The 24121-nt window shown below is 45.7% G+C and overlaps 1 protein-coding gene across 2 annotated transcripts in view; it reads left to right on the plus strand.

The window, feature by feature from the left end:
- Nucleotides 1-24121, plus strand: part of Zfhx3 (zinc finger homeobox 3) — a 1006519-nt gene that overhangs the window by 455999 nt on the left and 526399 nt on the right. The gene's annotated exons all lie outside the window — the stretch shown is intronic.

The following is a 24121-nucleotide window of genomic DNA, read 5'->3' on the forward strand; positions in this document are numbered from 1 at the left end:
CAGGAAACTGACCTCTGAGCAGAATGGTGACTGTCAAGTTCTGAACCCTCTGAGCTGTCACCACACCTCGTTTAGATGCATCCGGATGCCGAGGAAGCACATCCTCACCCTCTCCAGCCTCCACATCACTCTGGCCTTTCAGTAGCTTTACCTCTTCTGCCATGGACATACCTTCTACACTGACTCCGGCCCCACGTGAGGGACACGTCACCACCGCTGTCATGGGGCACATGTTAGGGACCGCACGTGGCCCAGCATCAATAAGTTGTGAAAGCCTTACCGACCTGGGAAAGAGCTGACTGAAGGTCAGAGAGAGAAGAAGGTCTAAGAAAGACCTAAAGTCATTCTTCAAGAACTATCCATAATGCTAAAGAATTACGAGTCAGTAAGCTTGCTGTTCTAGGTTTTCAAACTACACCTCTGGCCACAACATCAAACAACAGCCTTTATTTTACTGGGGCGGGAGGAGAAAGTGGAGGAGGAGGAGGAAGGAGAAAGGAATAGGATGCTGGGATTGAATGAAGCCTGACTGTTTTGTAAACCCTAAATGATAAATGAGTGGTCTAAGGGAGACCCATCACTGATTATTTGCACCAGGAAAAAGAAGAGCCCACGAAGTATGAACTTCCTAAAAGAGAATCACAGTACTGTCGACCATTTGAGTCCTTCTGAAGAGGAGAACAGACCAATTATCTTAGTTAGGGTTTTACAGCTGTGAACAGACACCATAACCAAGGCAAGTCTTATAAAGGACAACATTTCACTGGGGCTGTCTTACAGGTTCAGAGTTCCAGTCCATTATCATCAAGGCGGGAACATAGCAGCATCCAGGCAGGCATGGTGCAGGCAGAGCTGAGAGCTCTACATCTTCATCTGAAGGCTGCTAGCAGAATCCTGGGTTCCAAGCAGCTAGGATGAGGGTCTTAAAGCCCACACCCACCTATTCCAACAAGGCCACACCTACTCCAACAAGGCCACACCTACTCCAACAAGGCCACACCTACTCCAACAAGGCCACACCTACTCCAACAGGGCCACACCTTCTAATCGTGCAGGGATGGAGCTTTGATTGTGGTGGTTACCAAATAACATAACAAGAAGCAGCTAGAGGGAAGAATGAATTTAGTTTTGCCCTTGCTTTCACTCAGGTGAAATCATGGAGGCCTAGCATTGATTGTTCTCAGTCCAAAATTTGACACACAGCTTGTCATGTCTCCAAGGATCAGGAAACCATTCTAGTCTGAAGTGGAGCTGGCCTGTTAGTTCTCCAGTTCGGCCTACATGGTCCAATGTTTGCTAGCTCAGTACTTCTTTTGTCCAAAAGGTTCCACAAACTCCCAAAGCAAGGCCACCAGCTGGGGACCAAAAGCATGAGTCTGTTGCGCGGCATTTTATATTCAAACAATTGTGACATTCCATTGTGAGATGAAAATCCACTCTGTGCCTTGGAGCTCTGCTTTCTTGCTTCTCAGGGGATAGAAATGGCTGCCCTACACTCTGGTTACCATAGCCAGATCCAACTACCTGACTGGCCGCCATGCCTTCCTTGAGCCAAAATAAATCCTTCCCCCTTTAAGTTGCTTATTCTCAAGTATTTGGCCATAGTGATGAAAAGGGAAAAGGGGCACTGAGACTAGCCATGAGTTGGTTATGGTCCGTACCACTGAGTTCTGTGCCATGAAATGCAGTCAGACTCATGAACCGGTGCATCCGATAACAACAAAAAAACGCGCAAGGACAAAAAAAGAAATCAGAAGCAAACCCCTTTGATTCAAGAGACTTGAAACATCTGTTCACATGTTGCCAGGTGTATGAGCCTTACCATACCTTCATTTAAACACAGAAATAATAAATGTATGGAACCATCAAAGAAATGAGAATTCTGAGTAGATGGCATTACAGAAAGGTTTCAGGCGTGATCGTGAATTTATGGTTATGAGTGTTTTTAAGACAGGAACTCACGGTCATGGTAGCCCACACTGGTCTCAGACTCACTAAGTAACAAAGGATGATTTTGGCTGATCTTCCTGCCTCTACCACCCTAGTGCTGAGAGTATAGGCATGTGCCACCATGTTTGGTTTATGCAGTGATGGGAATCAAACCCAGAGCCTCGTGTATGCTAGACAAGCACTTTCCAGCAGATCTAAATACCCAGCCCTAAGATTATGTTTTTAAGATGTCAGTATCATTTAAAGATGCATGCTGAGGTGGCATACCCAAGATAGGCTTCAAAGTAATAAGTAAAAAAAGAACCAGTAGAAATAGCAAACAAGGCTTGTCATGAAATGGTCCTTAGTAAGGACTTTCGTCTTTGTGGATGCGCAGACCTTGTGTTCATCGTCATCTCCTAAAGAGTACAGTGTGGCACCTAGTGACATCCATTTACACGGCACTGCATCGTGTTGGGTCTTGCAAGCTGACTAGAGGTGACTAAAACTAGTGTGCAGGAGGTGCATGTAGTACATGACGTCATCTTATAGGATGGAAAGCATCCATAGAATCCCACTGGCTTCTAGCACCAATCCCCTGCAGACACCAAAGGGAAAATGTCTTTATGTTTCAAGCATGTCATTCCTTAAGAAACAATCTGCCCATCCACATGCTCTGCTGGCTGCCTTGCTTGCTCTACTTACTGTTTTCCTTGCCTATGCTGCCAGGTATGAATCTGAGGGACCAGCCACAGGACTGAAGACTCTGTCCCATCTGCTGGACCCCATACCTGGGTGCACGTGTCCCTTCTATCCCTAGAGCACCCATACTGTAGAACCCTCCTTGTGCAGGTCCCAAGGGTCTCCTGTGCTGGGACAGGCAGCTTATCTCTCATTAGCTAATCCAAGTCACCAGAGCCCAGCGTTTATAAAGCTGCAAGTCGTTGAAAGGATTAGCACGATCCTTTCGGTTATTCGTTTATTGTATTGCGTGGGGGAATCGTACATTGTAATAATGTCAGAGAAGAAAGTTTGCAAGGCTCTCCTTGTAAATTCCTAAACCAAAGAGTCATTCAGAGGCACCGCCTGAGGCACAGGAGAAGTTTATCATACCGTGCTTTATTTTGTTCTTTGAACATGGATCATCTTCTATACCCTTTCTCTGCAGGACCTACACTTTCTACTTATACTCCCATCAACTGTTAAGATGTCTTTGTAGTGGCTTGGCTTTCGGGTGAGAAGGAGTAAACATGGACTCCATGTTATTTCCAGTCCTGAGTCCCTAAAACTCTTGCAGGTCACTCGTGAAACGGAACATGAAGATACTCCTCCATCTTGCTACCATGGGCTATATTCCCTGCATGTTCTTGGCTTCTATGGTCAGGGGAGGTTAAATGAAGCCGAAGTCCACCTGTTTCTCTCCCCTCACTCTCAGCTCCTAACCTAAATACTCAGCTAAAACTGGAGGGGGTGTAGAATGCATGGCCAACAACTGGACAGATAGGGAAGCTGGGAAGGAGTTTGACAATTAATTTGTCTCTCTTGAGTCATAGACACTAGACCAGACGACTCTGGAAACTTCCCAGCACTATGACCGTTAGTCCCTGGTCCCCATTGTCTCTGATTTCCCACAATGGAAAAGATAGACGCCTCAGAGACCGGTGACAACTAAGATTCTGTCTCCAGATGCTCAACTCATTAAAGTCTGTGAAAGCGATTTGACAGCACCGAGGATGTGTCTTGTCATTGGGATGGGGTTGACAGTGTTATTTGTTTTTAGCCAAAAAGAGGTGTGCATGGAGGTGTTTGCACGGGCGGGTGTTTCCGAAGGACGTGTCGCTGTGCCGGTGCGGGTTGTGCAGGTTAGAGGTGGGTGTGAGCTTCTTGCCTGTTTCTCTATTTCTCGTTTTGTGTCGTTTCTGTGACAGAATGTCCCAAAGTCCCTGAGTCTGATTTTTGTGGCGATTTTCTGCTTTTTCTCCTGTTTCACTAGAATCGTCCATGTTCCCTCTCACCACCTCAGCCATGATCACTTCTTTGTGACCTAAGAGAACTGACTCCAAATTTCACACTGCCCTTTCCTCTTACCTAGGAGAGCAAGCTGCCCTCCGAATAAAATGATCCCTTTATTGCATGATACAAAGAGTAACACCTTTGAATTCATTTGACTGAATTCTGCTTTAAAATGGAATCTTGTAGATAATTCGTTCGGCACTGATTATTTACCCATTAGTGGCTTTCTTTGAATTTGGATGGGTTCAAATGTTTCTGGGCAAGTGCTTCAGGACGAATGACTTGTGCGATGACCAGTGTTAGCTTCCCCATTTCTAGCATAGAATAAGCAGAACCCATCCATTTCTATTTCTAAGCCCTTTGTCGTCCTTTGAAAAGGAATCTTGTTTAATAGATCACAGACATGATCTTTTAAACTGTTTTCAGTGGTTATGCAAAATCTTCACCAAAGTACTGCTAGGTAGACTACAGGGACTTCCGGACTTTAATCAGCCATGAGAGTCGGCAGGATTTAGAAGTCAATTCTCAACTCGGGATCACCTGCAGGTAATGAAAAAGTCCCAGGGAAGACTGCTGAGTGAAAAATGCCATTGTATACATAGACTTTTATGGACTCTGAAAAGCCCTTTGACTCCTTGGAAATAGAAGCTATGTTGGAAGTAGAAAGAGTAGAAAAATCTGCGTGACATGCGCATGTGAGCATGGTACTGATGTTTAGGCTTGAAAAAGAGTGAAGAGGTGCTGGAAGGGGGCTCAGAGCCACTGACAATCTTAACCGTTTGCCCAGAGGGGCTGGGCTGAGACCTCGAAGGGGAGGGAAAGGGCATTGCCATCCATGAGAGAGACTTTGAACTGTTTGCCGGCATCCTTGACTTCAGAGCTCTAAACCAGGCAGCTGCAATCCAGGAATGGCAGCAACTCGATGCGTGGAGACTGGGATTCACCTGGGGATAAAGAGACCGGAGGGAAGGGCAACGTGACACAGGAGAGCAGCCCAGGAGAGCAGCTGTCCAGCCAAGCTGCCTTTCCAGGCCTCCTGTGTGTCTGCAGGAGCAAACCAAGATGGACGGTGAGGGGCTAAAGAAAGCCCTCTGGCAGCTCTTGGTAGTTGAAACCTCCTTCCTGTCCATCTGAGGCACTTCTCACTGTACAATCCTGGGCAACCCACATCCCTCCTCTGGGCCTTTCATTACTCACAAGGTCATAAGCAGGAATGACTGACTTTAAGAACATTTTGCAGTTCAGTAGTGACATGCCAAGAGGGAGGAGCTTGGCTTACCAACAGGATTATAATGGAGCAAATTACCCAGAAGAGATTTTCCTGTCCTGTTTATTCCCCTAAATCAGGCAGTTCTGCCCAAGCATCTACCCAGAATATACAGAAAATAGGGACGGGCACGAGGAGGGGTAGCTATATATGGGATAACAGAATAAACAGAAAGTGAACTCTTCCGTGTGTCTGATGAGGCATAGATAGTTTCAAGACAACAAGATACTGTACTAGGTAGGCTCTGTAGATAAAGTTCTTGATCTGGAAACATGGAGACCTGAGTTCAGTACCCAAGAACCCGTGCTTACAAAACAAAACAAAACAATAATGGTGGTGGTAAGCTCTTCTAATCCCATAGCTAGAGATGCAGAGACAGGAGGTCCCCTGAAGCTCACTGGCCACACATACTAGCAGCTAGACTCTAGCTGAATTTATGAGGTCCCCGTGTGAGAAAGACTATCTCAAAAAATGAGATAGGTAGCTCTTGAGAAATAGCATCCATGACTGCCGAGTGGTCTTTACATGCATGTGCACATACATATGTGTGTGTGCTTGTGCACCCATCCCCCCCCACATACCCCACACACATACACACTCACAGATTCACACACATACACATTCATATACATGCACACACACATACATATACATATGCATGCACACACACATATTCGCATACATATATATATACACATACATATGCACACACACACAAATTAAAAAGCACTAAGATACCCACCCCACCCCCAATGAAGCCAACTGTATCTATAACAGTAGTCAGATTCTCAAGATGGCACTCTGACTGGATTGAGGTGACACACTGAGCATGCATGACACACTGTGGTGACAACCTCTTGAACCTGACAACACTAACATAGCACCCACATCAAAACTCCAAACCCTGGCTTCCATATGTGGAAGGTGGAGGGTGGAGATTACAACGTGGGAATTTCAGCTGAGCCTGCAACGTGGACACGTGAGTTGGACATGTGGACTTTACTGTGTTCCCTGAACAACTGCAGACATCCCTGAACTTCCGGTTTATGTTTGTGCAACCCCACCCCCCAATTAACACCCTGTTAATGGCTGCACACGTACACCAGCTCCTCTTTGTCATCACTGCCCTGCAGCTCTGAGCCACCCCCAACCTGCCTCCCCAGATAACAGAACCTTAATTAACACTAGTGTTCAGGCAGAACGCAATCTGGTTTTTATAAAGTCTGAGGCTTTGATGAGAGGATGAATGAGACTTGTCACATGCAGCCATTCTTTCGTCCTCTGACACAGACACCCAGGTGAGGGTGCAGCTGAGCTGTACTGACATGTGCCAGGTAGCATGAAAGCCACCAACCTCCAATCAGTTTTCTGCCTGGATTTGAAGTCTTTCCAAAAGAGGGTTGATGTTGCATATCTGTTCTCACTGGAGCTGGTTCTTTTCTGGTTACGTGGCAACCAGTGGCAGGAAGGTTGCAAGTGGGAGGCGCCGAGCACAGTGTGAAAACTTTGGCCTTGAAGTTACAGTTTCAAGAGAAGAACAATTCCTTGCCTAGTGGTATGAAAGGAATCCTTTGTGTGCCGCACAGCCGTATCACTGACAGACTGACCAAGTGATGGATTGAAGGGATTTCATAGGGTGAGTTTCCAGAGACTTAGCCCTTCAAATAAACCTTGAGTGAAATCTCAAAACAAAGACACGGCCATCCTGATTCTAAATCATTAAGCTGGGTGTTCTTCCACGAAACAATATCCTTTGGTTGGTGGTGCAGCGCCTCTTGATCCCAGCTGTGCCTCCGCCTTGCCTTGAACTGTTAATCATCCCAGATACAGAGACCTGCCCTTTGGTTACTTGGAAATGTCCGGTTAATGGATGTGGATAGGGCATTTGAATCTTTGGGATAAGAACAGCTAGCATATGCATCTTCTACAGTCTCACAGGAGGCAGCTACCTCGCGGTCAGGACTGAGAGGCAGCAGGATGCTATTTTGCTGTGAAGCTGGAATTTTCCATCTGTCATCTCATTTGAGTCTCCCGGTGGCGCGCGAGGTCTCCACGTAGTGGGGAGAAATCGGAGAGACTCAAAAAGTCCCACTACTTGTTCCCAGAGTGTCACCAATTCCGTAAGTCACCCAAACAGCCCTGACTCGCTCCACTGGTGCTCAATTTATAACTTATGAGTGTCCCCTGCTTAAAATCCCTTGGCTGGTTTATGGCTTTGTTGTTGCCATGTCGAAAGCCTTAGTTTTATTTTGCAGACAAAGTTTTACAATGTAACCTAAACTGGACTAGAACTCACTATTGAAACCAGGATAGACCTCAAATTTACTGAGCTCCGCCTACTTCTACCTCCCAAGTGCTAGCATTAAAGATGTATGCTTCCATATTTGTAAGGATACTTAGTTTTTTTTTTAAACAAGATCACCCCATTTTTACTTTGCTTTGGGCCATGTCAGTGGCACAGCCAGCCCCGATACCTAGGCCTGTTTGCTGTGTTTTCTTAACTGTATTATGTCCATACTGGTGATAGTAGGTATTTCATTCCGAGATAAACAGGGGATAGCTATCTTCAGTGTGTTAGCCAAGCCATCTGTGAGAAACTATTACCTTGTTGCATTCATACATCCATTTGCTGAGCACTGCATTGTGAGTATCCCAGAAAGGCTTTTACCAATACCCACAGCATTCTGGCATAATTGCATCATGGGTGGCCACCCCGAAAAGACAGAGAAGTACAAAACCAGAGAAGGTCACAGGCTCTATATCCATGCTCATGGATTCTGGAAATGGTTTTCCCAGATCTGAATCTCAACTGTGCCATTCCTTGGCTGTGTGATCTTGGGCAGTTACTTGACATCTCTGAATTTCAACTTCCTTATGGGTAAAGCGGAGGTAGAGGTAGTTGTCTTTGCCTAAGAGAATCCATTATTTTCAGGACTCGATGAATGGGTATAGACAAAGAAAGTGCTCGGAGTATATCAGACATTTACTGAACACTGGGTCCTTTAACAACCTTTGCACTCCAGAATATTCCCCATTAAAGACTGAAATAGGTATTTAAATGGTACCTTACTTAAGGATCTGAAGTGTTTTCCCAGCACTGGGTAATATAGTCAAGGTGCAATTAGCCATACATTATAATATTTTTAAGTGATTCAAGTGACACTTCTTATGTCTAAGTGTAATCTCTCCCACTTTAGCATTTATCATAGTTTAATAACTACTGAATGCTGTTGAATTAAAATACTGTTCTGTCTGGGGACACGTTGACCCTTCTCATAGTAGAGCTCATCCAAGGCTCTGCCAGAGCCTGAAAAAGCAATGGGACTCATATGCTCTCTGGAGACAGAAAAGACTGAAGGAGTAATGGGGAAGCTATGACCTTCGGGAAGTAGGCATCTTCCTACCCTCTCTAAGGCCTGACTGGGGCTTTACCCATAGTGAGAACACTTCTGCAACACTTCATAGGGGTATTTTGATGCCATCAGTTACTATCATCTACCCAACAACCTGTGTAGTGGAATAAGGGTGGGGTAGTAAGACTGTGTGTGTCTGTGTGTGTGTGTCTGTGTGTGTGTGTGTGTGTGTGTGTGTGTACATACATTGGATCCATATGTGTTCAGACACACTTAGCGTGGGTGGATGTGCATGTATGCATAGGAATGTACTTGGCCATCTTTGCCTGAGAGAATCTGTTTCTTCAGGACTAGATGAATGAATACAGACAAAGAAAGTGCTCGAAGTGCATCAGACACTGAACACTGGACCCTGTGAAGCCTAGAGAGAGGACAACATCTGGCATCATTCCTCAGGTGTCGTCTAACCTTTTTGAGACAGAGTCTCTTGGTGGCCTTGAATTTGTGAAGCCGGCTGGCTACCCAGCGAGCTTGCCACAGAGATCTGCTTTTCTCTGTTTCTCCAGCACTGGGGTTACAAGCACACACCACCCCCACCCCGCTTTTCACATGAACTCTGGGAATCCGATTCCGGTCTTCATACTTGTCAAGCTCTTCACTAACTGAGCTCAAGCCCCAGGCCTATAGAAGCCCTTTTGGCAGTTCTTCTAGACACTTCTCTAATCCACCCAGCAGCCTGTTTAGGCTGGGAACGAGGTGTTAAGACCTTCTTTGGTGATCACCTCCTGTGCTCCCCTGTGCCCATGTGATATATTCAATTTATCAAGGCTTGCTTGGTGGTAAGTAGTATGAGCCATTTTACAGATGAGAAAAACAAGGCCTCTGGTAATTTGCCTGATGTAGTGATATTCAGACCCAGGGTGGACTGGCCTCAGCTTGTATTCCCTAATTTTCTTTCCACACCTGTGGGTTCATGGTCTTCATGTTCTTTGATGGAAGGAAGAGGTTGGGCAGAGCAAGACAGTAAGTCCTTACTGACCAAAGGTCTGTGGGCTGGATTAGAGTAACACCAGAGTCTCTTTCTCTCCAGAGGAGTTGCTCTGAGCAGTGATCCCGTCCAATGTAACATTGTTTTTAAATTATTCAAACACTGTGAAACATTTGTTTTTCTAAGTGGCCATTTCTCTTGTCTCTATAGTACATTGTTCTTCCTGCCTCACACCATGAAAGGCGTCAGCCTGATTTAAGACTTTGTGGTCTTCTGGGCAATCAGCCATGTTGGTCCAGTGGACTCATGGGATCTCTCTCTATCTTGTGTGTCTTAGTCCTGAAACCATGAAGCTGGATCTGATCTTTGACTGTTCACAGAGAGGCAAGGTAATTTTTTTTGTACATCTATATGATGCTTTAGGGAAAGATCCTTTTGCTCTATGGATGGGTTTCCTGATGAGCTCCTGGAAATGAGACTGATGGATAGAAGACTTATAGAAGACTTTGTGTGTGTGTGTGTGTGTGTGTGTGTGTGTGTGTGTGTGTGTGTGTGTGTGTGTGTGTTGTGTAGTTATCTTTTGTGGCAAATACAGCAAAAGGAGACAGAGAACTAAATCACTCACCCTATGGGCCTATGGGTTTCTAAGTTGTGTGGGATGTTGTTCCTTGCCCTTTAGAATCATTGCTACATGAGGTTTTGGAGAAGTTTTTGTTTTGTTTTTCATACCATATTATACTTTTGCAAGACTCCTGGGTTTTTTTCTCTTTATCTGCCTCTCTTTGCCACCCTTTCCACTTAGGAGTTAAACTGGGCAGTACTTACCCTTTTCTATGACCCCGTTGTATCCTATCATGAGCCTTTTCCACCTTCCTAACTGTAATTATCCACGACTGCATACTATTCCACCCAGGAACTGTCTGAGAATCTTCTAGAGTACTCCGCTACTGCCAGACACTGAAAATGTTTCTGGTGTTCGCCACTTTAAATTGCACCCCAGCAGACAGTGACCTTCGTGGTTCCCATTCCCCTGGCCATCCTTCCCCATCCTCTTACAGTGTGCACCTGCCACTGGTGCCTTTTCCTGACTTAAACAGAATTTTTTAACCCTTTCTTGCCTGCTGCTTTTCTTCTTTATCTCTTCAACTAGATGTTTGATTCAATCCCACCTGGCCACGCTCATGTCTTCCTTTTTTTCCTCTTGAACCCTCTGCTTCTCTCTTTCCTAGGTCCCTTCCCCTTCACTGAGCATGTCCAGTGACTAAAGGTCTCTCATATCCATGAACTTATTATTATTATTATCATCATCATTATTATTAATAATAGTTTTACATCCTTCTCACTGCCCTTCCCTCAATCCTTCCCCATCCCTCCTCCCCTTCTCTGAGTAGGTAGCAGCCTCCCCTGGCTATCTCCCCAACTGGGCACATCCGTGAATTTTCCCATCCAGATTTCTTTAGAATATTCTTTCCTCCTGTCCACTCTTGGAATTTCAGTCACAACTAACTCTGAGGAAAGGCATTGTCTCCATGGTTGTGAGCAGGATAATGGGACATGGTATAAGGCCATATTTTACAATAAGCTAGGGGCTAGAGGACTGGCATAGGTTTGTACTTATAATTAGGAGTGTCACGTTATAGAATGGCGGGGGTCTAGAGCATCTCTGACTGCCTGGAGCAGAAGAGTATCTAGGAGAGAAGATAGCACTTCGAATTAGGCTGGCATCAAAGCAGGTCTCAGTTCTATCATGTGCTCTGTGACCCTCTGCACGTCACCAAACAGTATCCCTTCATCAAGAGATCAGTGAGGTGTGATTCTTGAGTGGCAGGCACTGAGTCCTCTCTGTCTAACTTTTATACATGGCTGCTCTTTTCCATCCCAAACTTTAGTGCACTGTCTAGACTTCTATCTTGCCCACCACAGAGACGTAATAAATATTTATCGAATGAGTAAGCTCCGGCTGAGAGCTCAAAGGTGTAGACACCAGCACTCTTCTGCAACTGTGTTCATCCCACCAGGGAAGTAGGCAGGTGGTGCAGCTGCTCTGTGCAGAGAGCTGGGGGGCACGGGTAAAGCTGTGACTGCACTCGCACATGTGGCCAGGCAGGCAGCAGCTGTTTCCAGATGGGAGGTGGCACCATGCCAAGTACCAGTGGCCTCTCCACAGAGGGTAGTAATGAGGAAGGTCCCATGTGCCTCTTCTGGAGAGAGTCTGTCATCGTGGAGCATGTGGCACTTCACAGATGTCCTCTCAGCGATTCGCCACATGCCCACACAGGAGACAGTATGCCATGTGGCCACCTAGCTGTCCCAGGAACAGTTTGGGACAGGACAGCAAGTGAAGAGGAAGGATACAAGCCATGGGAGATGCGCATGTCCTATTCTACAAGCAGAAAGAGTGCAGAGATACGCCAATGGCTGCCTCACAGTTAATGGGATGTTGGGGACAAGTTTAGGAACTATTGCCCCAAGGTCTAAACATCATCAACGCCACCCTGTTAAATGGGAAGATGCCCCCAGAAAACTGCAGCTGTGGTGTGGATGGAAGGAGGAGATGGAGTCTCATAGACCTCTGCTTCCCACAGGTGGATAGCCGAGTCATAAGCTCCCTTAAGTTTATTCTCAGTCCTATCGTCACGAGAAAACTTCCCAGCACAAGTTGGGGCAACCTCTGCTAAGTTGCTGGCCTTACCCAGAGTTCCCCTGGCTCAGATTCTATCGTCCCCCATCCTATCCCTGTGACAGCCCTGCGTCATTCCTTTGTGACACTTGGCTAGTTTGTAGTTATTTATAGGAGGTTATACTGACGAGTGGAAGCCAGGAGTGCTTTGGCCCACCTTGCACATATCCAACACCAAGCATGCCAAGTGCTCAAGGGGAGGTTACGTGATTCATAAAATGTAAACGAAGATACCAACAAAAACTCAAATGACAGAAAACGAAATGCTCTGAGGATTCGATGGCGTTTCCTCCATCTGGTGCTATTGTTGATAGCTACCGGAACAACCTTCAGTTTTGCTTGTTTGTTTGTTTGTTTGTTTGTTTTGCGGGTTTGTTATTGGATTTTTAATTTGCATTTCAAATGCTATCCCCTTTCCTCATTTCCCGCCCATAAACCCCCTATCTCATCACCCCTCCCCCTGCTTCTATGAGGGTGTTCCCCCACCTACCCACTCACCCCTTCCTGCCTCCCCGCCCTGACATTCCCCTACACTGGGGGGGTCCAGCCTTTGCAGGACCAAGGGCCTCTCCTCCCATTGGTGCCCAACAAGGCCATCCTCTGCTACATGTGCAACTGGAGCCATGGCTCTGTCCACGTGTACTCTTTAGATGGAGGTTTAGTCCCTGGGATCTCTGGTTGGTTGGTATTGTTGTTCTTATGGGGTTGCAAAGCTCCTTCTATCCTTTCTCTAACTCCTCCAACAGGGACCCTGTTCTCAGTTCAATGCTTGGCTGCAAGGATTCACCTCTGTGTTTGACATACTCTGGGAGAAATTGTTTTTCTGTTTGTTTTTTTTTTAACTCAGGAATAATTTTATTAGAGTTTAAAAGAAAATCTCTAAAGCAAGTGAGCTATAAATCTTAGCAGCTACCCAAAGGAAGATAGAACAGGAGAGGAGAAGGGAGGAGAGGAGAAGAGAAGAGAGGAGAGGAGAGGAGGGGAGGGGAGGGGAGGGGAGGGGAGGGGAGAGGAGAGGAGAGGAGAGGAGAGGAGAGGAGAGGAGAGGAGAGGAGAGGAGAGGAGAGGAGAGGAGAGGAGAGGAGAGGAGAGGAGAGGAGAGAAGAAGCCAAGTGTTTGTGTTAGGCCAGCATGGAGGTCAGCCTTATAGTGAACAAGCAGCCATGTGTGGCTAGGAGGGGAGTTCACAAAAAGAGTGAAGCCCAAAGTATTAAGGAAATTGCTTGAGTTTTCTACCTACAGTTCCAAGGTGAAACTGATTCTGATTTATACAGGATTAATGTGTGAGTATCCGTAGCACATGAGGCCATATAAAGATATATAAAACTATATATCTTGATTATCTACCACATAGACATGTGTGGCACACACACAAAAAAATTACGTACTAAACAAATATTTGCTGAAGAGCTGATAAAGTTCACTAATCCATGTCCCATTAATTAAGATGTGAAAATTAAAGGCGTGGTCTGATTGAGAGTTTTTCCCCTTGAAATTTCACTTCTTGCTTCAAGTTTATCAGTGTTCTGTGCCTCATTTAGAAAATGAGGTCGGAGAAGTTTGCTTCTTGCTTTGACACAGTAAATCTGTATCGAGTGTCTGTTCTGTTATGCATAAGATTGGACGGTTGAATAGCATGGGGAAAGATGGTTCACTGGTCTAACATCATAGATCCTAGAGTATGAAAACATGCTAAGCAAATCATACAATTTTTCAAATATGGAACCGTTTCTGCTACAAGCCAAAGAACCCTCAAAACTTATATATTCTAACAATGTGGGTGAGTAATTAGGTCTCATCCACCTAGACAGTTCTGCTCCCTGGAGTAGGCTCATCTGATCTCGGCTGGTGTCATTTGTGAGAAACTAGGTTGACCAGTTGTCTGTCGGGATGTGCCTGCCTGAGTTCTATGCTTGGCTTTGTCTTCCAGCATGCTGGATAAGGCTTGCACGGAAATCTCAGGGTTTCAAGATGAAGAGTGAGAGCCACAAAAACTGAGTGAGACCTAGAAGACACAAGAACCCACTCAGTGACACTTGTGCTGTGCTGTATTGATCAGTGACAGCCTGGATCCCAGTAGGAGAAAGACAGACCTCACCTCTTGATGAAATGAGTTACAAACTATTATGAACCTTTTCTTAAGAAAACATCCAGGATCCACTCATCAGTGACTACACTATGCCTTTACACCTTACTTCAGCCGTTCTCAGTGGCTTATGGATTTAGTGTGTTCCTTAGTGAGAAAGAGAGGCGCCTGCAATTTTACTCAATGGCCTAATCATTAGCTCCTTTAGATCTCTTCATGCAAGTAGTCCATCTGCACCATCCTTAATCCCACCCTAGAGCAAGGTCATTGTCTGTTTTTACTTCCAGGATATAAGGAAGGCTTCCTGTCTGTAAACACAGCAGCATGCTGGCTGATGGTCAGAGGCTCTGTTTCTCCCTGCACAATCATGCATTCAGTCACTGAAAAAGGATACAAATCCATCTGTGGTTCTGGATGTTTCTGTGACTCATTTGCAGGGTATCCAGCAATCCTTCAGAACACTCTGTGAAGTGTGCTGTGTGGGTCTGGAGAGGCCTAACACCCATTAGACACTTCTGCTGCAAATTGGATGTGCCAGTCCCTGTGGGCTGGTGCCAAGGTGTGAATTAGATAGAGATACTCTTTATTTGGTCCTCTGGCCTCCTGATTCTGTTCCTGGGCCATCCTGTGGTTGGCCAGGCCTTCAGGCAGCCAATCTGACCTATGGGATGAGGGGGTTTGGAAGTGGGTAACAGTAGACGACTGCATCAAATGTAGCATCCCATTTGCAAACTCTCACAAAACAGAGTTTCAGAAAGCTGAGCCTCTTCAGATTCTTCTTCTGGGAGCACACCTTGCTGGGGCGGGAAGGTGGCAGAGAACAGAGGTCCTGTGGGGTGAGGAAGACACAGAGGCTTCTGGCCCAAAGTGAAAAGCCAAACCTCATCCCTGGCTATTGTGTTTGCCCCAGTTCATGTTGGCACCAGTAGTAAACACTGCCACACACACATACACACACACACACACACACACACACACACACACACACACACACACGCACACACACACACACATGAAAGCAGCCTTTGCAGATTTCAACAGCTCCTGAGACAGGCAGCCTGGTTCACACTCCAAACTGTGTCCATGGTCAAGCTTCTGGGCCTCCATTTCCACCCTGGATGATTACAAAGATTAAACCAATCCCGAAATATAGAGCAAGAGTCAGATTCCCTGCTGTGCCCACTGTGCCTGTTATGCCCATTCCCAACCACATCGTGCTCAATCGATACAGCCACTACTTGTGTTAGAAATACTGGGTGTCTCTTTGTGAACCTAATGCACAGAGAAGCTAAATCACTTCCCTGAGGTCACACAGCTTCAGGGTAAACCCTTGACAGATCAACGCCAGCTTTCTACTCTGTGTATCTGCTCACGGCCTTCTATTCTATCCAATTCAGCTTCACAAATTTGCCCTCCCCTCAAAGTAGCTTCAGGTGGGCAAGTCATTCTGCCAATCGTTGTTTGATCATCTCAAAAAAGAGAATATCATCTCATAAAACCTACCCAGTGATCAATACCCATACACACTGAATCTTTAATGCTCTGTCTTATCAAATTAGCAGCTTCCACCACAACTCGGGGCAGAAATCAATGTTCCCTTGACCTTAAACATGCACAGACTTGAAAACGTTCCTGCCTCAGGGCTTCCGAGGCTGGTGGGTGAAGGGATCCACTCTCAGACACATCCACTTGAACTTGAGAGGCAGTAAAAGAACTGGCCATGTGGCTCCTCTGTCCCCGGTCCCACAGGGCCTTCCTAGTGCCCTGAGGCATGAGACATCTAACCAGGCAGTTTCTGGCCTCCATGTTAAACTATGAGTATGAAGTTCTCAGCCTCCAGAGAAGCCTCCAACTGTCCTCTTTGTGGTGTGTGGAAAACATTTACAGCTTTGCCATCTGTAGGTTCCTGCCTTGAGTGGAGTCACCACTCCCCAGGACTGGGCCTCCTCTTTAGTCTTTGGTTCTCATCTTTCCTTCTCTTCTCAGGCTTGGGGTCCCCCATTTCTTCCTTTTGTGCTTACTTGGTATCTAATAAGCTTTTATAACTCCTTAAAAACCTCACCATGGGATAGACTAGGAAAGTCCAGCCAAGTTTTCTTTATCATCTATAAACTCCTTCAGTCATTTGAGTCTAAAGAACATGACTCAGGGGCTGAAGAAATGGCTTACCAGTTAAGTTACTGCTTCGAGGAAAGACCTAAATTTGATTCCAAGCACCCACTTCAGGCAGCTCACTAACTCCACCACCAAATGATCTGATGTCCTTTGTGACATGGGCACACCTGGACCCAAACCCAGACACAGACACACACTATACACCTAATTACAAATTAGAAAGAAAAGACCCCATGATTTAGCATCTACATGGATATGACTTTGTATTGTCTTCCTTTGTTAAATGGCAGGATTTTCTTAGGCAGTTGGCAAGAGTCTCAGTTTCTGAAAGTTATAGCCTCAGAATAAATGATTAAAGGTACTTATTAAGTGCTTACTGTATACCAGGTAATGTTTTAAGCACGTTTTTTTTATTAACTTTAGTATTTCTTATATACATTTCGAGTGTTATTCCCTTTCCCGGTTTCCGGGCAAACATCCCCCTAATTCTTCCCCCTCCCCTTCCTTATGGGTGTTCCCCTCCCCATCCTCCCCCCATTGCCGCCCTCCCCCCAACAATCTAGTTCACTGGGGGTTCAGTCTTAGCAGGACCCAGGGCTTCCCCTTCCACTGGTGCTCTTACTAGGATATTCATTGCTACCTATGAGGTCAGAGTCCAGGGTCAGTCCATGAATAGTCTTTAGGTAGTGGCTTAGTCCCTGGAAGCTCTGGTTGCTTGGCATTGTTGTTCATAAGGGGTCTCGAGCCCCTTCAAGCTCTTCAAGTTCTTTCTCTGATTCCTTCAACGGGGGTCCCATTCTCAGTTCAGTGGTTTGCTGCTGGCATTCGCCTCTGTATTTGTTTTAAGCACTTTTTGAACATCATCTTGTTTACTCCGATAGCCACTTTAGGATGACTTCGCCTAATATTCACATTTTTTTTTCATATGAAGAACTGAAGCCCAGAGGTCACACACCTGGCACAAAGGCATCCAGGTGGCATGTGTGGCACCTGAAATCAAAGCTGGGTAGACTGCCATTGGCACCTAGGCTTTTGGTCATAATATCTTAATGGCTCTTATCCTGAGCCATTGTTTTCTATTTGATTCCTACTGTAAGACTGTTCACCAAAGCACACACGGTCTAATTCAATAGAGAGGCCACATCTAATAAGGAGGGATCACATGTTAGCTGTATATTTTTGATATGCAGATATAGATTACATAGTTTAGAATAGATATAGATGATGTAGAGATTAGATAGAGATAAATATAGATGATATAGACAGAGATTAGATAGAGATGGGCAGATATAGATAGATGATATAGATTAGATATAGATATAAATTAGATAGATATAGGTATAGGTATAGATATAGAGATAGATAGATAGATAGATAGATAGATAGATAGATAGATAGATAGATAGATAGATAGATAGATAGAGATAGAGATAGAGATATAACCCCACTGTTCAAGCCTGGTTGCTCAGAGAAACCTTCACACCCTACCTTCCATGGCTCAAGAACCACAGCGTAGCTGGATGCAGCTTGCTCTGGGTTCCTTACCAGGCTACATTCAATGAGTCAGTCAAGGTTACACATTGTCTCAGGAGTGTAATGGGGACAAACTTCCTGGCTCATTGGCAAAACTCACAGTTCCTTCTACATTCCCAACTGCAAGCTGCTTTTGGCTCCTGACCCCGGAGCCTCTCCACAGTGCAGCTCACAACAGGACAACATGCTTTGTCAGACAAGGAGACCAGGCCTCAGTCTTTGGTACTGCGACCTATAGTTCTTGCCATAGCGTGTTCATTAGAAGTGACGCAAAACCTGGTAGCCATCTCAGAAGCCTCCTAGCATACAAATCTAAGCAGAGGGGGCCATGCTGAGCCAGGGCTGGTGAAAAAAAAGATACCTAGCATGTGCATGAAAGTTGGCCAAGCTGGAAAGCCAGTCAGAGAAAACAACAACAGGTCTTGGAAAGGACCTACCTCAATGGAGGAGCAACATGATGTCCCCTGAGAGTTAAGTGTGAGAATAAGGGGGAAGGGATAGTGGAGACGACCATACACAAAACTAAGACAGGGACTTATAGAAGTATCTAGACTTTTCACCTTTCAGAGAGTAATGAGAAATATTTGGAGAACCTGAGGCACAGGGGATATGGTGAAGGCTAAATTTGAAGAAAGTAAAGAGCTGGTGGGGGGCTGTTAAACACAGGAGGGGAGGGGTGCTGAGCCTCAGGGTTGAAAGTGGGAGGAACTAACTCAGGTAATCCACCACCCATTACAGCCCAGGGCTCACATCTAGATTGGCTAAAACGTTCTGAGTGGAACCTGATTACTTCCACACTCTCTGTCCGCTGGTCTGGGGTGAATCTGCTGTTTTTGGCTATTTTGGGGACCCAGAGGAGAGGGTTCTCTGTAGCATAAACAGACCTTGGGCAAACTCTCCAGGCTGTAGATGGAACCCAGCTCTAAGACTCTGCTACTCATACCTTACGGTCATTATTGGTGTTGCTGTGGTCTTTAGCATCAGTTGACTTTTCTCTAAGCTAAAACCAGGTCCAAAAACTTCAAAAAACATGTGGTCTGAAGGCGATGCCCTAAAATATTAACAGGGAAGGGAGGGAGAGTGGATAGAAACTGTGTGTGTGTGTGTGTGTGTGTGTGTGTATGCATATGTGCATATCTATATACTCCCGTCATCCTCCAAAAGAATAAGGTCCAAGGCTATCACAGCTAGATGACTACATCATACACACACACACACACACACCCACACACACACACACACACACACACACACACACAATTAACTCTTGCATAAATCCAAGGCCAGGCCTGGTAGATTCCCATAGCTGAGGGTAAGGAACAACCAGTGTTTAAAGATAGCAGTTCTTCACAAGTAAGGCAACCACTGAAAGAGCTGGCACGGGACCTAACAAAACCTATGCTAATGTTAATCATAGCTAAAACAGTTTTCACATAAGGAGTTCCTGTAATCCTCACAGAAATGCTAGTTCAGTTCTTGACACATGTAGGTGCTCAACAGATGTTAATTAAACATTGTTAGTGATTCTACCATGCATCCAAGGTCACTGGACTTGTAATGTCAAATCCAGGACTGCTACTGGGTCATCTGGCACACGGTCCATTGGACATGGAAAGTGTCATTGCGAGCAGGGGTCCTGCCTGGCCATGGAGACAAGCTGAGGAGACAGGTGGCCTTGGTGCTTCAGAGAACCAACTGCAGCGTCACCATTTTGCTCTGGGTCAGTCCAATTAGTAGTATTTGTCTGATAAAATTACAAAGAGGAAAAGCCCAGAATGACCTGTGTGGCAGCCGATGAGCCTGTAGACAGAACAAATGAGGGTGACCCACAGTGCATGCTGCTGTCTTAGCAAGCCAGAAGTACCAGACTGGAAAACACTCAATTAGGTCTTATCTTGCATTTGTTTCTAGAGAGCAGTGTGTCTGATCCAAGTGGGCAGAGGGAAAATCCCATGCTGGAAGAGGTCCCCGGTCAAGGGAAGAGGGGTCGGTTCCTTCACGGTTTCTGTGGTTGGCCTTGATCTCTTTTTTATTCTGGCATCATTGTCATTCCTGACCTGTCTCTGACATGTCTCTGGCATGGGTTCTGTGCCAAACAAGAACCATGGAATACAAAGGTTGCTGGAAGAGCTGAGCAAGTAGGAGAGGAAATATGAGAGCCTTGGGAAGGGCGAGAGCTTCCGGTTCAGCTCCTTCAGCAACTAGCTGCGTGAACTGGATTAAGAGAGGGTTTTTCTTGATATGGTGGTGTGCACCTGTATTCTCAGCTCTTGGCTGGTAGAGGCAGGAGGATCAAGAGTTCAAGACATAGGTCAAAGTCAGCCTGGGCTCCCTGAGACCCACTCTCAGCAAAGTAGAGTGAAGAGGAATGTGGGTGTCGGGAGGAGTGTGGAGAAGGGAGAAGAGAGTAAAGTAATGAATAGCCCTACTGTGTGTTGGGCCTTAAGCTTGAGATACCTTTGTGGTTGATTGCAGTTATTAGAAAAGTCACCCTTAAGGTAATTGCTGGCATTTCCTGCATGACTAAGTAGAGGAAATACTTGACCTAGTCGGTGCCATTCTGTCTGACTCCAGACTCCTTTCTCTTTTCTTTGAGTCGCGCCTCAATTTCTTTGTGTTTTATCAAAAATATAAGCCAGTGTCTTTGGGTGTGTATGTCGGGGGAGGGCCATTCCTGTACATGCTCACACTAGTGATGTGCATGTGTACAGATGTGTAGGGGCCAGAAGACAACTTCAGGCACAGTCCCTTAGACACAGGCCACCTTCTGCTTAAGACAGGTTCTCTCATTTCTGGAACTCATTACTAGTCCTCTAGACTGGCCGGCTAGCTACTTATACCTCATTTTATGTGAGTTCTAGGGATTCAACGAGGGTTCTCATGGTTCCAAGGCAAGCACTTTACAGACTGAGGTATTCCCCCCAACCCTAGCCAGTGCCTTAAAAAAATATGTTCTCTACAGGTTGGCACAGGTATTGGAGGCAGCGGGAACCTCAGGTCCCACCCAGTCATTCTTGTTCCTGTTTAAGACAATGTGGGAGAAGGACACTTGATGATTTGGACCATTTCTTTCCCCACCCAGCTGAAGGGGTGTCTCATGAAAGAACGCTTTGGTGTGTGCAAAGAAACAGGACAGGGTCTAGAAAGCTAGAGGGGGGAAAGGGGAAATTTTAAAAGCTAAGTTTCCTTCTCTTTTATTATTATTATTCATGACATAAGTCCACTGGGGAAATCTTCATCTCCATTAAAAGATACATAAGAAGAGGGAAGAAAGAAAGGCAGACAAGAGTATTCCTACAAAGCATGTCTTTGAGCCTTGCTCGGTTCCTCTATCAAGTTCTTTCCCGAGCTCTCTACTTATATGGAATCTGGGTTCAAGGTTGAATGGAAAGGCAGCTCCGGATGGAACTTGTATCCCCTGAACACACCTCTAGGAGATTAGGCCGTCATTAAATATTTGTAGGATAACAGGAGAAACCTAATTTAGTTTTTGTTTCTTTCTCTCTGTGGCTTAATCACAGATGAAGGAGACTAATGGCTCTACAGAGCTTTCTGGTGATCAAAGGCCAATCAATCCTCTTTGTGGAGTAATTAACTATTTGCTAAACTTGCAGAATTGATTTCCATTTAGGGCTAAGAGAGAGGGTTTTAAATGAAGACCGATTCGCCAGGCAGAGGAGGGAATCTCGGGGCTGATGCCAGGAGATAGTCAGGGTGATGGATTGGAATCTGCTAATTAGAGCTTGAAAAAAAAAAAAAAAAAAGCACAGCCAGAATCTGACCCTATTCGGGAAGACTAAGGAAGGACAGCTGCGAGGGAGGGTGGGCACGGACGCTGCCTTTCTCCACCAAGCAACTGTGAACGGTGGGAGCGCAGAAGAGCCTTGACATCCTCATCCTCATGGGATGCTGAGCTCTTACACAAGTGTCCAGAACCCCATGTAGACACCTGCAGGCGATTAAAGTATGAAAGGGGTCACCCTGTGCAATGAGATCTTCTGTCACCGAGCCCTGACCACTAGTCCCCTAGCTAAGCACACACCTCAGATTCTAGCCACACACTTGAAGCTTTCATTGGAAGCCAGTCATGAATTTGGAGGCTATTGATTTCCATTCCTTAACTATCTACTCAGACAGAGATATTTAGGACTTATGATAACAAGTCCACGACAGTTTAAAACTATTAAGTTTTGAAGCCAGCTAATGACGCCTGTGCATAGAATTGCCAGACATGACGCACAGAACCCAGATGAGTTCGATGTCCTGATGAACATAGCATGTGTTTTCAGTACCCTAAATAATCTGCTTCTTTGGTGTAAGTGTGTCCCCCGAAGATGAGACTTTCCTTAACATTTAGGTCAGGAGTAGTTCTCAGTCAGGCTGCATTTGTTTCCATGTTTTGACCTCTCTGGGCCTCAGTTTCCCCCTCTAAGAAGGACATTCACTATAGTAACTGTTTCATGGTGAACTATAAATTAACTAACTGGATGTGAAGCCCTCCGTGCCAGAAAGGGCCTGGCAGAATTTTACTCTCCATGAACAATATGTATCATTGGAGGGAACACTATTTGATAAATAAAGATATAGTGCCGTTAAACATTAATATCTTATTTTCCTGTTGGCCATCTCACTTTGTCCTTTGTCCCCAACCTCTTTCTTCCTTGCTTGTTCATCTGGCCACCCCTTCTCTTTTATGCAAACCGACTGTGCAAATAACATCCGTGTCTCATACCCTAGGCAGGATGACTGAGTAGCCTTGAGTTGTCTCAAGGCCCCTAGCTCTATGATCTTGGCCCTGCTCTTTGACCTTGTGTGGTCAGGTGTCTTGAGATAGAGTGACTGTGTTCTTGCATGTACCAATACAAGGCAGGTACTAAAAATGCTGTGTGACCCATCATCTTTCTATGTGGGTTCCCCTGGTCTCCCTAGAAATAACCTAGCACTTGTTGAACTCAGCACCTATCGCTTGAACCGAGCTGGGCATTGGTTTGACCCTAGGGAGTAAGTAAATAGATGTGGGTCCTAGCTTTGGTTTTCCTGACTCCTACCATAGAGGCTCCATGCAAACCAAAAACGCTTTTAGCCTTCACTAAGCTAGGCCTGTGGTGGGTTTTTTCAAGTTTGATTAAGATGAGAATATTTTCCTTGTCTTTCACAATCAAGTTCACAATCAAAGCTTCCAGCAAGTTAATGAGAATCGAACAGCGTTTCATGAGAATTTAAAGAATCGATGTCCTGATAGCGACAGCTACCATGACCTCCTGGCCATAGCTGTGTAGATTGCCTGCACTGAGGTCAGAGCAGGCAGGGATGTCCCTTCTGGGACCTGCTCTAAGACTTACCATCCCTACCCCAAACCAACAGAACATCAGTATAGTTCAGGTGTACCTGTGAGTCGGGCACAGAAGCCTTGAGCTAAGCAATTAGAGGGAGTCTGGGCTTGGTAGTGCTTCTGATTGATTAGAATGCTGAGGATGTCACACCAGGTGAGGTCCCAGATAAAGCCTGGGGGTGGCTGACTCTGTCCAATGTCCCTATACTGCACACCAGTGGCTCATCTTGCCCCTTACCGCTTCCCATCCTGCTGAGCATGGCTCCAAAAGCTTTACAAGCAGGGGCTTGGCTGAGCCCTCTAACATCCCAAGGCTGCAGGCACAGTAGTTACTGCGAGTCTTTCAGATGGGGCCATGTTAATGCGGACTTCTCCCAGCACTTTGCTATTCATTTTCCCATTACGGAGCACTAACGCACAACGACACGCATAGTCTCTGAGTGATACTTTAGACAGCGTAATATGCCAGGCACCGAGCATGCTGTAGACCCCCATTCTTCCAAGAAGAATGTATATAAGTCATCAGTGAAAGAAACGTGTAATTTCTAGAGGATGACAGACTGATAAATGGACCGGGAAACGTCTGTCTTTTGAGCATCTCATGGTCATGTGGTCCATCTGGAGAAGAAGTAGTCCATTTGGATAGCCTGGATACAGAACGGGTATGAATAGAGCTTTGCATTGGGCCTCCCAGCTTTGAGGGTTACAAGATTTTAGAAGGATGAGCTGGAAGTTGAAAAGGCATACCCTGCTTGACTAACCAGGACCTGGACCAAACTATATGGTAACAGTCTTTAGGACACATATATTATGTTAGGTCAGCAC

This window comes from Rattus norvegicus, chromosome 19 (assembly GCF_036323735.1).
Source record: "Rattus norvegicus strain BN/NHsdMcwi chromosome 19, GRCr8, whole genome shotgun sequence".
In the NCBI taxonomy this organism is placed as follows: domain Eukaryota; kingdom Metazoa; phylum Chordata; class Mammalia; order Rodentia; family Muridae; genus Rattus; species Rattus norvegicus.